The sequence below is a fragment of the Pomacea canaliculata genome, linkage group LG3, assembly GCF_003073045.1.
Source record: "Pomacea canaliculata isolate SZHN2017 linkage group LG3, ASM307304v1, whole genome shotgun sequence".
NCBI classification, from domain to species: domain Eukaryota; kingdom Metazoa; phylum Mollusca; class Gastropoda; order Architaenioglossa; family Ampullariidae; genus Pomacea; species Pomacea canaliculata.
In genome coordinates this window covers 28,461,760-28,475,349 of record NC_037592.1, presented here as the reverse complement: position 1 = coordinate 28,475,349, position 13,590 = coordinate 28,461,760, and positions in this window count along the sequence as shown.

The window sequence follows — 13,590 nt, the reverse complement described above, 5'->3', positions numbered from 1 at the left end:
CTTGGCCTCTTTCTGGAAGCTAAAGCGAGGAAAATTAGTCTGCAAGCAGTCCAGAGATACACGTCCGTGATAAACCTTGCTACTCAGCCTAGTATCATAGCCAATCTGGGTAGATAGTGGCTCAAGCCTTATATTCATAGTAAGCCTCAGCAAATCATGTTACCAGACGGTATTTTATGGGTGGTCTCCCTTTCCAGTTACTTTGTCCCACTTAATGCATTTATGACAGAGATTGGGAGTGATTTAATTCAATCGGATTTTTTCTAGATCTTACTAACAAACTGAATAAATATAATGGTACAAAAGTGCTTGGTAAATACTGTTTTCATTGAATTCATAATCTGAGAATAAGCAGACGCCATGAAAAACGAAAATGAACTTTGTCATGGACATTGTACATTTCTGTTTATTCTGCTGATTAACTTTGCTCCCGAATGATTTATTTGTTATCATTTATTTATGTTATTTGCTTCAGGTCGGCCATTGATAAATGTGCACCAAGCCCTTTTATATACTACTTTTATATACTCATCAATAATAATAATAATAATAATAATAATAATAATAATAATAATAATAATAATAATAATAATAATAATAATAATAATAATAATAATAATAAATAGAATAATTGTTGTTTTATAGTTTCGTAGATTTTGCTTAGTCGATTGATGAGACAGCAGGATTAACTGCTGACCCTAGCAAATTTTTTACATTACTGCTTTTCAGTCGAGTTTAAACCCGCAATCACACAAACAAGGAGCCAATGTGCGACAGCAGGGAAACATCCGTGTTGTGAAGGATACACATTTACAAAATTCCTTTCACTTTAATTGTCTTCGTTAGTCCTTCGAATGTTACGAAAGGGAGAGAGGAAAGACAATGGACATCACTCGGTCATTTCCTGTGTCCGTCCACTGACTCCTGTGCCAGCTTCCAGATAAAGAGTTTGCGAGAGTATCACCCTTTTTGAACTAAAAAGAAAAAAGAAAAAACCCAAGAACAAGAGTGATCTTTTTTCGTCTCCGCGGGAAGACGCTGTACAAATGAGAGGTCATCGGTCTTGGGTTCAGATCTCTTCTCGGGGCGAACATATTTCTTTCTGGATGTGACCTCTTGTTTACAGTGCTGTCAGTCTATGTGGCGCCAAGAGAGAAATACACAGTTCACAGGACTTCGTACTAAATTATTGAAAGCCCTGCATGTTTGCATCATATTTATTTATTTTAATAATGAAATAGAGTGATAAGTCATTAAGAGCAGGGTTGATGTTAGTTTTTTTTTTGAAGTTTAAATTACATAAATTCAAAACTATTAATTGCTACATCAGGCACAATACAGCTGACACAGATCCGTATCTACACAGCGAATGCCCTATACATGGGTCATTGATACAATTTACAACACAAGCGTTATGATGTTCAACGATATTTTAAATATCTCATATTGCTTAATATCTGTTGGACCCTGCATAGAGTACATCTCCTGGTGCTCCATAAATTTTTCTTTTTGTTTTGTGTGTTCATTCCTTTGTTTGTTTTTTGCTAGGGTGTAGCCTGTCAGATTCTTTCAGTAAGAGCGACTGCATGATCTTTGTTTGTTCTTAGTTACCGAAATTTCTCTAGATACAATTATCATTTGTTGCCAACCTTGTTTTTTTTCTTTGTATTGTGGAAGATAATTCTCAAGACTCAGTTATACCTCACTACTGCCATGGGATACTAGTTTAGTGGCCGTTATTATCGTTTGCGTGGGGAGTAACCCCCGGTTGCCTGATAATCATCGAAAGTTTTAGTTATGGAGATGGAAAATGTGTGTGTGTGTGTTAGGTAGATAGAGAGAGTAGTATCATATCTGAGATGTTTAGGCAGTCTTTAGCAGAAGTAATAAGGGAAACACCTCTTGATTTTCGCTACTTTTGAAGGGAGACAATAATTTCAAAAATATTACAAAATTGCTTTCTATTTAAAGTTATAGCGTTTAACATCGCTTTGTTAAGAGATTTTTTAAACATGGTCTAAAATTTGTTTCTGCTTTCATACAACGGAAACTCTTTTTCACCATTCTGTCTGTCTAACATGATCCACTTTAGTATTTGTGACAGAGATATTATTTTGTATGTGTGAAAGGGTAATGTATTTGCAACTTTTAGTCTGGCAGCTGAAGGGGAAAACAACCAGTAGAATTGCTGGACTGTAAAGCATCTTGTGTGACGACCGGTGCAGTGAAGTGTGGGTGCATGACATCATCTACAGGACTTGTCGGAGGGTAGGTCTGAGCAGTGACTGCAATGACTGCACTTTCTGTACTGCCAAATGCCAGACATCTGTCTCTGGATGTGCAGAGGGAAGCCAGTCGTAGCAGAACAGGTCTGGGTATCATCGTGTCCGTGAAGGAACATGGAGTCAGACAGCGGCATGTCACTTCATTAAAATATATATTTTGACAGAGGGCTACCCATCAGCTATCCATCTAGCGGCCAGTGACAGGCTGTGCACCTTGGCTATGAACGGCACATGGATTCAAGGGATGGGAAAATTAAAGAACAAAAAAAGGGGAAATTGGTGTTAATTGCTGCTGTGAGAAGAGTGTTTTCCCCTCCTTCACACACATATGCACGCATGAACACAGTCGCGAGTGCTAAGCTACGAGAATGTAAGCTCAACGAACAATTATTTAAAATCTTTATTTCTGTTCACATTGAATTCTCAAAGTCTATCAAGTCTATGGATTAGTAACAATAAACCTTACTTCTCGATCTTTCCACGGAAAATCAGTCACTTTTCGAGGAGACGAACCAAGAAGAAATTTTATTTATAACCAAAGCATCTACATGCTTGGCAACAGAAGTCTGATCCTCGCTTAGTACATTCAGACATAGTGTCTGGGGGAAGAGGGAGGGACGGGAGGACGTACTCAGTGCAGTCTGCCCATGAGAACACGCACAGCTGGCTGACATGCGTGGACTAAAGGCAAACTCACTTCAACTGATTGATGATCCATTTAGCTGGCCTGTCAGTGTGGCAAGCGGCGTGGATCCAGTGGAATTAAAGAGTCCTCAGGGAGATGGTCTAGGTCCCCCAGACGCCGTCAGACAAGATGCATTTGTGCTGAGACTTGCTGGAATCAGTGAGTTGAGAGGTCTGCGCTGGGACTAGTAAATCAGTGAGGTTGTGTTGGAATAAACCAGTCCCTCCTACACGCTACTGTCACACTTTACAGGGCTATAGCAGGGTAGAATTGTTCCTCATAACAGTTTAGAACGCAGTGCGAGGTGGTTATCGAAATCAATCCCTTGACTGATATCAGCTGACGGTTACGCTGGGCGCTGGCTTTGGTAGATGGCAAGGACTTGGGTTTGGGGTTTGATCCCTTGGCCTTTTATCTTTCCAAAGATTACCCACAGGGCAGTAAAACCTCATCATGTTGAGAGTGCAGAGAGGTTGTGCTTCTCCGTCTTCTAGTTCTTGTAGAACGCACATCGGACCCTATCGACCAGCAGCCACTGAATAGTCTTCGTCGTTCAGGATGGATGCTGGGGGTGTGTAGGGAAGGGGAACGAGCTTCCGAGTACCTTAGTTTTACTAGCGTTCTCAACGAGAAGTCGTTTCATCTGTCAGTACCAACAACAGCGATGACAGCGTTGATAACCACAATGACAGGAAACAAAACAAACGTGCAGGGCGAGGCCGGAGGCATGTGGTGGAGGGGGAGGAGGAGGAGGAGGATGTGGGTGGGGGAATATAATGGCAAGCACACGTCGCACAATGTTCAGTAAATGTAATCAAAACAATCGTCTGCAAATGGGACTTCAAAGAGAGGCATTAGTCGGCAGAAACCTGCAGACATCATTAAGGAGTCGATGCGATGACAGGGGTCTGTTGACGTCACGAGGGGAAGGGGAACACGGCAGTTCATAGTCTGTTCCCCCAGGGGTCTGTCGCTCGAGACTCGGTCAGAGAGGAGTGACTAGGCATGGAGAAGGCTCAAGGACTCACTTTAAACATATAGTTTTACATTGAGCAAGTTGCATGTGCTTAGATATTTACACAGAAAATAAAAAGCAATTGGAAAATTCTTATGACATAAATATAGACAATTGTCAAACGAAAAAAAAGAAGTTTTAGTGCACAATATAGAAATGTGTTATTGAACGAAAGCCATATCATATTATATATATTTTAAAACAGACAGCTTCGAAAATGCAATATACATACGTTGAAAAAGGTCGTCCTCCATTATGCAACCCTTCCCCATAAAAAACTAACAAAAAATTAAGACACCCTCAAACGAAACAAAAACACATCAGAAATGTATAACTGACATTGTCGGACATGATGTTCACTACTCATCTTTGACCACAGAATAGTGCATTCAAACTTTATCTCTTCAAAATACTGTTCGAGCCAATCGGAGAATAATGAAAGGATTAGCTGGCAAGTAATACTGAGACGAGGACCAAGTTCCATTCAAATAAGTTCCCTAGATTCCCTAGGCGGCTCGTTAAGGCTTTCTGTTGTTTACATTGGATTTCTGATTTTGTTCATTTATAATATATATAGCTTTGATGCACTTCAGTAAAACCTATACCCATGAAACTTAAACTCCTTTAAATTTTAGATGGGTGGAGAAGTCTGAATACTGCCTTTCTAGTCTTCTTGTATCTCTGGGAAAGCTTGTCCTCCTCAATGTATATTTTATGGGCTCTCGCGTTCTCTTGTGCATTGAATGATTTAGTCAGCCCTTTAAACTTTGCATCTTGAATGACGATCTTGGTGTTGCAGACCTGGGCTGATGTGCACAAGCGAACTTAAATTTCTTACTTAAGTTGGCCGACTTAACCGCAAACTTTACTCAGCTGAGTTCGCTGCTGGCGAGAATTCTCATCGGTGTGCACAAGCGGACTCAACTGCTTGCTTAGTTAAGAAATGGGTCAAGACAGTGACCTCTCGTCCTTTTTCGGAATTGCCCGGGATCTCTCGCGTCACTGGCTATTTATAGACAAACAGCCAATCAACAATCGCTTTGTTCGTGTGTTACGCTTTTATGTTTGGTCTTGTTCAGTCTTTTCAACCACGATACTATCTTTTGAGATTGAGGTATTTGCCTGAAAAAATGGAAACAATTATCAAAAAAAAAAAAAAAGACCTACGTAAAAGACTGTATAAAATTAAACTACGATAGCAGCTTGCTAAAATAAGAATGTTGTACAAATATGATTAAAGAGACAGTTAATTTACTACATTAGGGAGAGTAGCAATACTTATAAGTCCTTAATTTATCAAAACTAGTACACCTTTGTTACTACTACCTAACCCTCCAGACTTTGTTATAAATGACATACAGAAATCTATCTTTAGGTTGTATGGAATGGAAAAAAATGATAAAATTAATAGAAAAATATCCAGGCTGGAGGCATGGGCATACCTGATGTTAAAACTTATATGAATGCGTTAAAATTATCATGGGCTGCAGAAAATAAAGAAAGTAACCACAACTGGAAAAAAAATCTTCTGTCTACACATAAAATAATAGGTTGTCTGGACAAACTGGGCCTGCAGTTTACCACTATATTAATGCAAAAAAGCTTCTGGATGGATATACTAAAAGCATACAGGATTTTTGGAGAGAATATAGTGTGTGATAAACATGAAATTTTGTCAGAACCTATCTTTCGTAAACGATAGAATAACAATTGGGAATAAGCCAATTCTATATAGAAGATGGGTGAGAAAGATGTATACTCAAACACTTGACAGATGAAAGAGGAAACTTTCTATCATATCAAGCTGTTAAAATAAATATGATGTTAACATTGACATTGTCTCTTTTAATGGTTGCATAAAGGCCATAAAAACATACATAAACTTAAATAGAAGGAATAAAACGATTTATCTCCTTCTACATATGACACAAACAAAACTCTGAGAATAATTCGAATAATACAGAATGGAGCAAGACAATTATGATAAAATATTATCTAACGCATGTATACCAAACTGTTGCTTTCACTGGGATAAAAAGGATAAATAGAAATGTTGATTGGCATGTTATATTTAAAAGCAATGGCTAATATAAAAGATATTAAATTAAAACGGCTTCAAATCAGAGTGTTACATAGAATCTGGGCGACAAGAGTAATATTATTCCACATAGACTAGAAGAGGATTATGTCTGCAGCCTTTGCAGAGATGATAAAGAAAATATTCAGCATATTTTTTTGGAAGTGTAAATTTGTTAATTTTTTTGGAAAAACTTACAAAATTGTATATTAGACAAATGTACAATGCACCTAAGATAACTTTTAGTGAACATTTGATTTTATTTGGATGCAATAATAACTTTGAGACAGATGTTGCACTTGATTTAATTTTATTGCTGGCAAAAGCATACATATATTCTTGTATATTTAAAAAAGTTATCCCCAGTTAGAACCTATATCCAAATATTGAAACACAGATATTGAATTGAAAAATTAATGCATGTTTACAATTAACCAAAGAAAAGTTTGCTAAACACTGGCTATCCTGTGAACAACTTGTTAACTAAACTAAATACTGATTATATACATTTATCTGATCTTGATTATCAAAAACTACATATGTCTTGATATACATTAATATTGTGCTGTCATCCTATGACACATGGCTCCAAGGTGCATTCTATGATGATTGCTTTATTTGTGTGGCTTCTCTGGGCAGATGTATGTATTCTTAAAATGTTTGTTAATTATGTGTATATGTTTGTTTTTTATGTTGGTATATTGTAAAATATTGCTTGTTAGTTATGCATACATATATTGTTATGTATCTGTAAAAAATCATGTATCCCTTATGTCTCCTCGTAGTCTGGATACCCTATACCTATTTGAAAATGTGTGTGAATAGACATGTTTTCCTTCCCTGATTTGGTATTTGTATACGTGAAGATAATATATGGGTGAGCTATGCCTCAGATGTAGCTAATGTCATAAATGTATAGATAAGTATAAGTTCAGTGTACAGTTGAAATGTGCGAACTGCCTGAAATATGTGTTATTTATTGATGTATGTTGAAAGCTATCGGTATTTCTGTAGGCTACAACTAAAAGACAAACCACTACAACCTATATATACTGTTACTAGCGTCAGCTGGTCCTTTCATAGGGTAGGGCATGATGAGATGGAGGAAAGATTTGTGTAGATTGTCAGAGATATGTTTGTTGATCTATTTATGTAAATTGATATGTGCGGTAGTTTTTGTTATGTTTTGTTTATGTATTGACCGCAAAGAAAAAAAATCAGCTGTGGAAAGACATAGCAGTTGCCATCAGTGCTCGTGGAGAGCAAAAACGGGAATGGGCCCAAAATTTTAAAAAATGGTCAAATTTAAAAGCCAGGGTGGTCGATGTCCTCCTGTATTAAATCGCACAGGTACAAGATATCGAAATCGAGCGTAGAGTTCAACGTCGTCATACAGGTCACATTGTTTGTGTTTTATGCCGTGCCAGCAACTAGGGCTATATCACGGATCATACAGGTCAAAAGGATTGTGTCTGTCACGAAACACACATTCCCTCCTCAAATGCTCTTGTCATCATTCTAAAGCACAGTCATCTCGCTGCCATCTTCTGTCACTCTTCACGCGAAGAATCAGAAATGTGCTAATTAAGTCGCCGACTCGGCTAAGTAAGGGTTTATACCAGGGGAGGGCAGTCTTAAAGTTGAGTAAGAAATTTTGTACTTAGCGGACTTGAGTTGTCTTGTGCACACCGAATTACTGTACTTAAAGTTGAGTCAGCCAACTTAAGCTTAAGTTCATGTTTAAGTTCGCTTGTGCACACCAGGAGAGCAAACGATTTTTAAGATTGCTGGCGTGATTACATGTGTGTGTGTTGTTGTGTAGGCGTGTAAATAAAAATACGTGCTATTACTTATTTGTATTTACTTATTTCTTTTGCATTGGTACGAAGGGACAAAAGGAGAAATAGAAAAAGAAAGTAAAGAAACAACGAAAATTGAAGGAGAGGAAGAACGAACGAACGAATGATAAATACGAACGAACTAACGAACGAACGAACGAACAAACAAACGAACGAACGAACGAACGAACTAACGAACGAGTGAGCGATAAATCTGATGGTACTGGATAGCCAAGTTAAACAAGACTCTGATACCACCTGCAACACAAGAGAAAAGAGTTACACCTCATGGTGGCGATGGAGGGTTTGAAAAAAACCTGTGTTGACCAATCACATTGGACGTAAACAGCACAAGCAAGAAGCCCTGCATGTTATCAGCCAGAAATATCACATGGACTGGCTTCACGACAAACGTGGGCTCACGAGCTGTAGAGGTACTTCGTCTCTTCTTGTCCCCCTTTCGCTCTCTATTGTCTGCACTTTTATTACTCCTCGTCCATGTAAGGCCACCGTCATTAAACAATATTCAAACATTTCTTCATGTCTTATCGTCATTTTAAATCTTACACACTACAAGAGTTAACAGTGAAAGTGAGATACGTAATTTAAAAATTCAGCTTGAGATCATTACAAAATGTTACACAGAACAAAAATTAGAAAGTTTCTTTACAGGAATGAATTAATAAACTCTATACATTATATCACATTACTGGTAAATTACTTACAGCCATGTTCGGGTAGAGAACCAGGTTGGAGGGGGGGGGGTGTCTTTGGCAGTCAGCCAGCACAAAAACCAAAAATCAGATTGGAGGCCATTAGTCACTGGCACCTGTCAGCATTGCAAAACAAAAGACTTACAAAGTGTAGTTGGACATTGACACAGTCAGAGCTGTAACCACACTGACAGATTATTACAACAGTCACAGATGAAGCAATTAACTTATCTCCAAACGCATGCACTTGGCAGACGACAACAGTTAACCAGCTTCATATACCTTACACGTATATAACGGTTGGCAAGAGCGACAGCTACAGGATGAGATAACTCTTCCAATCAACTTACTCAGCAGCGAGTTGTCCCCCTTCTCATTCTGCTTTCATCGCCTGCAGTTGCAGCGTGTGTTGGTGTGGGTGGTTTGCTTGTGTGGAACTACCCAAATGGTCTGTAATTCTCGGTCTGAATGTCTGTAGTTACAAAAACTTGTTTGTCTTTTCATTTTGCTGCTGACGATGGTTATTATGATAATAATAATTATTATAATAAATTTAGATGATGATAACTCATTTAGTTGCTTAGTAATAATGCAAAAGTGACTGCTACCTTCACAGTCCTGTCCCGATACCACGTCCTTCTTTTCTGTAAACAGTTTCTTCGTTCTTTATGTGCTGATCTGCTAAATCCTCCCCCCTCCCAAACTCCAGTAAAAGTTTGAACGTTTGGAAAAAAGTTTGGGCACCGTTTGTTTTCTTTTATGAGTCATGCTAATTTTGTAAATTCTGGAAACAAAGTCTTAGAAGGAAAGTCTACGAAGACTTTACTTCCAAATTTAAATAAAAAAGTTTTTAAATCGGTCTTTCATCAGCTTGTTTTTTTTATATTTTGTTTTCTGGTAGATTTTCTCTGTGAACCCCTCTTTTCTCTTGCATGCTTGGTCTTCTTTCATCCGTTTATTACCTGTTTATTTTTCATTTTTCCTCCTCCTCCTCCTCTTCCTCCTCCTCGCCTATGGTATGGATAGAGGTCTTAACAAAGATGTTAACTTCTGTCACTGTCATTCAGAATAATTCCAATTTATTTATTTAAGCTTGGAATAAACATGGATGCACTTCTTGGTGCAAAAGCGGTCAACACGGAATCGTTATCATAACCTGCATCATACAGTCTCTGAAATATCTTCCTTATCATCTATTAACTTCCTTTTTTATTAGGGCTTATCTTCTGTTTTCTATGTTTGTAGTTGATTTGTTTAACCGTTATCATTTCTTGAGCCATCTGGATGATGCACGTGCTTTTAATCTGTCTGCACTTTTATCTATTTTCCTGCCCGCATGGGAAAATATTTACTATTTAGTTTCATAAAGAACAATCGATTTAATCTAAAATTAAGTTGCAAATGCATTTGGTATTGTCTCAGACTGATTAGCTAGGTTTTTGTCCTTCAACGTTTGGAAAGAAGACAACCAAGGCAACAACGTCTGTCCACTTTTTCCAAGGAAAACATTTACCCACCGTTACCTCCAGAGTTTCATATTTGATCAATACAAAAATAAATCCATGGAGTTAGCAATATTGACAGAGGAAGAATGTCCTTTTCTGAGTGTTTGTCGTTCGCATTTCTCTTTAACAACTAGCAATGTTTTTTATCATTAATTTATTTATTTTTGATACCGTGTATTGATGTGTCAGATATTTATTTTTACGTTTAGAGGATTTCACTTCTTTCTTCCTGCTATTTCGTGCTCTTAATTGTTTTTCGTCCGTATTTTATTTCTGAAGTCTACAATATACGAGGCCAAAAAACATTAATGAACTTTTAATTTCTAAAAATTGTGAAAAGTTAGTAGAAACTGTTTCCATCTCATGGAACTATGCGATAGAAATTTTTTTCATCATAAATGTTCCAGTCTCTTAGTAATTGACTAGTTTTTCACACAATTCAAAGCAGTACTTGCCAGGTAATGGGTCGCTGATATGTGCTTTAGATTTCAGTAACATTTTTTTTTTTCTAGCGGTGTCAGATGTTGGTGAAGGTTCATCACACAGCAGTTACTCGTTTATTCCATTGACGTTCGAAATTGCCTTGAAACATCAATGTGATTTTCAGTGCTTTAGCACCTAGTTGCAATTATCGGGTCATTGAGAGTTGATAGTGATGCATTAGTGCACCTAGGAGACATGTACACAACACAATGTTTAATTTGCTGAATTACCAAATGCCGACGAAGCCCGAGCTTTCAAAGATAAGCCATTCGCTGGTGTACAATGTCCATTGTGGCATGTGACTGGATAAATCATCACAGTTCGTGTAGAAGTTGTTAACCACCTTTAATTTTAAAGAAAAATTGTACAGAAACCGGCAGGAGATATTTCTAACGATTTGGATGAAAGATACGGAGACGAGACGAGGAGGAGATTAACGAAAACGACAGGGGAATGAATAATCATGTTTCCAGTCTTTCAGGATGCCAACACTTTTCCTGTGGATATAATTTATTTACATTTGATGCCAGATTTGGTGTGTCATTCGTGCATTATTGAATACAATTTATATATTAATACTAATTGTGTGTGTGTGTTAGTTCTGCCAGTGTACACAGGGAGAGAGAGGTTCATGTACAGATATCAGTGGACTGATAAGATGAAGCGAGTACACAAGCGTTTGCTCTTCGCTATTTTCATCTCGTGAGCTGTCTAGAAAATGGCAGACCATCAAGTGTTAATCTACAAGGCTGCCAACATCATGGAACCAACTAGAAATAATTACGAACTATTGCTTGGAAGACATTACAAAAAGCGAATTTCTCTCTCCACACACACACAGCCACCTGGGTACACGTCTGCCAACACCCACCCCATCCCACCAAAAACCACAACAGAAACAAAATACGAGATTATACAAAAGTTTTTGGTTGATTGCAAACATGTGGCGCCTGTGAGGCGCTACTTAACTCTCGTCTGGCTATAATGTTGACATTATCAATAAGTTTGGAAATAAATCCAGAATGTTATAACGAATGAAGGCATACACACTCACAGGCAGGCAACCTTTAATACAGATTCATGATTTAAATTCATTTTTTAAAGGATAAAAAAGTAAGTTTATTTTTTAAGCTTGTTTGCTTAAAAAATTTATGGCTTTATTTCAAAGGGAAAAAATATGAAATGTAAATTTCCGTTCATAATAAAAAAAGAAATCCATTCCCCTGAGTCTTCCTTCGATACCAATTCAATCCGCACTTATTTTGCGGTCATGTGGAGTAAAATGGGAATGAAGAGACAGAGAGAAAAAAGAGAAAAAGGGGAAATGAGTAATGGAATAGAGGTCGCTGGTTTCACCTAAGTCATATTACTTACCTACTGTTCCTGCCCCATAGTTAGTAAGCGTGTGGCTCGACTTTGGAATTCAAATCACCATGTGTCTTTCCTCGGTGCTGACTTTATAACCTGATTCAGGTGATCGTAGAATTCATCTGCTTCATCGTTTCCGTTCGTTGAAGTTCGAATGTGAACATTGGTGACACAATTTTAAACGAGGAAGTCTTCGCAATGCTCATGTTTACTTCCCCTCCCTGTACCGGATCCTGAACTTTTGTCAGTTCCTGTCTCCTCAAAATCCTGGATGTCTGATAGGAATACCTCCATGGAACGACAACACCTACGTAAGTCACATCACATTCTACCGTGCTTTAAAAAGTAGCGCCGAGGGTCAACATGGGAGTTAATTCGGTAAAGAAACATAGTTTTCAGCTGTTTTACGGTTACCTCCCTTGCTCTGCAAAAAAAGTCGCTCGGAAGAAAGGTTGATACGGGTAATAATATCTCAGAAACCAGTATTGAAACATGAACAAACTGACACATATCTTCTCAATTTTGAAAGCAAAGAATTAAAACAGTTCTAGAAAAGAAAAAAATATCCAAAGTTAACAGTTTAGAAAAGTTGAAAATGACTGGCAGGCCATCCCCTATATCACTTTACAAATACTAGTATTAGTGGCTTATCGACTTCAAACAGAGCCAACGAAAGTCTATTCATTACTTTCAAATCATCATCACTAACAGTTGGACTTAAATATCCTTCGAAATAAGCGATAAACCTGTATTCTCTCTACGTCTACTGATAATCAAGAACTTCCTTTTTGCAGTGAAACTCATGTTCATTTACAATGCATTTAAAGACAGAAAGTGCTAAATGATGATGCAACTAGAAAGCCATTGCACTAGACACAGTACTGTCTGTGCGAAATTATTTATGGGAACTGGATTTTAATGCATCATGTTGTGCAGTTATTGTGATATTTGATAAGTATTCTTTTGACTTCCTGTTTTGTTTTTTTGTTTTGTTTTTTTTTAACTTTCCCTTTGCTGTCACGACAATGTTACCAACCCCACACTAACAAGCTGAATGTCCAGCATGAAATTTTTTTTTTTCAACGTTGAGTGCCTTATCCTCATTGTTCTTGATGTGTGAGTGGCAGACAGACCGACCGGACGACTGGGTGTCTAGGCGGGAGGAAGCATTCCAGCCGACAACCGAGGCGCTCTCTTGTCGTGTAGTCTCGCTCTCCGATTCCCCTTAACGGAAGTTCCGCCTGAGAACTCTCCGACACTGCCGTGACTGCGACTAAAAGCTCTAGCCATTTCCACAAAACCATGGAGAACCACTACGAGAAAACAGGATCTCACCAGTTGCCGCATCAAGTCACACGAGAGAGGGGGACCACGCCACGGTCGTCACCGTGAACCCGTTCAAAAAGTTTTGTGGATATCCTAGCAAACCCTTTAAGGCTGATCAAAAGGATGTAAAAAAAAAAATTAAAAAAAAATGAGTGTGTTTTTTTTTCTTTCTTTTCTGCGACACATTTTTAGTCACATGCCTGCCTACGTAATGTTGGGACCCCATTCCCGCCTCCTGCCCCGGGGGAACGCTCGTGCGTGCATTTCAAGAAGAGACAGCATGGCCACACGCGCA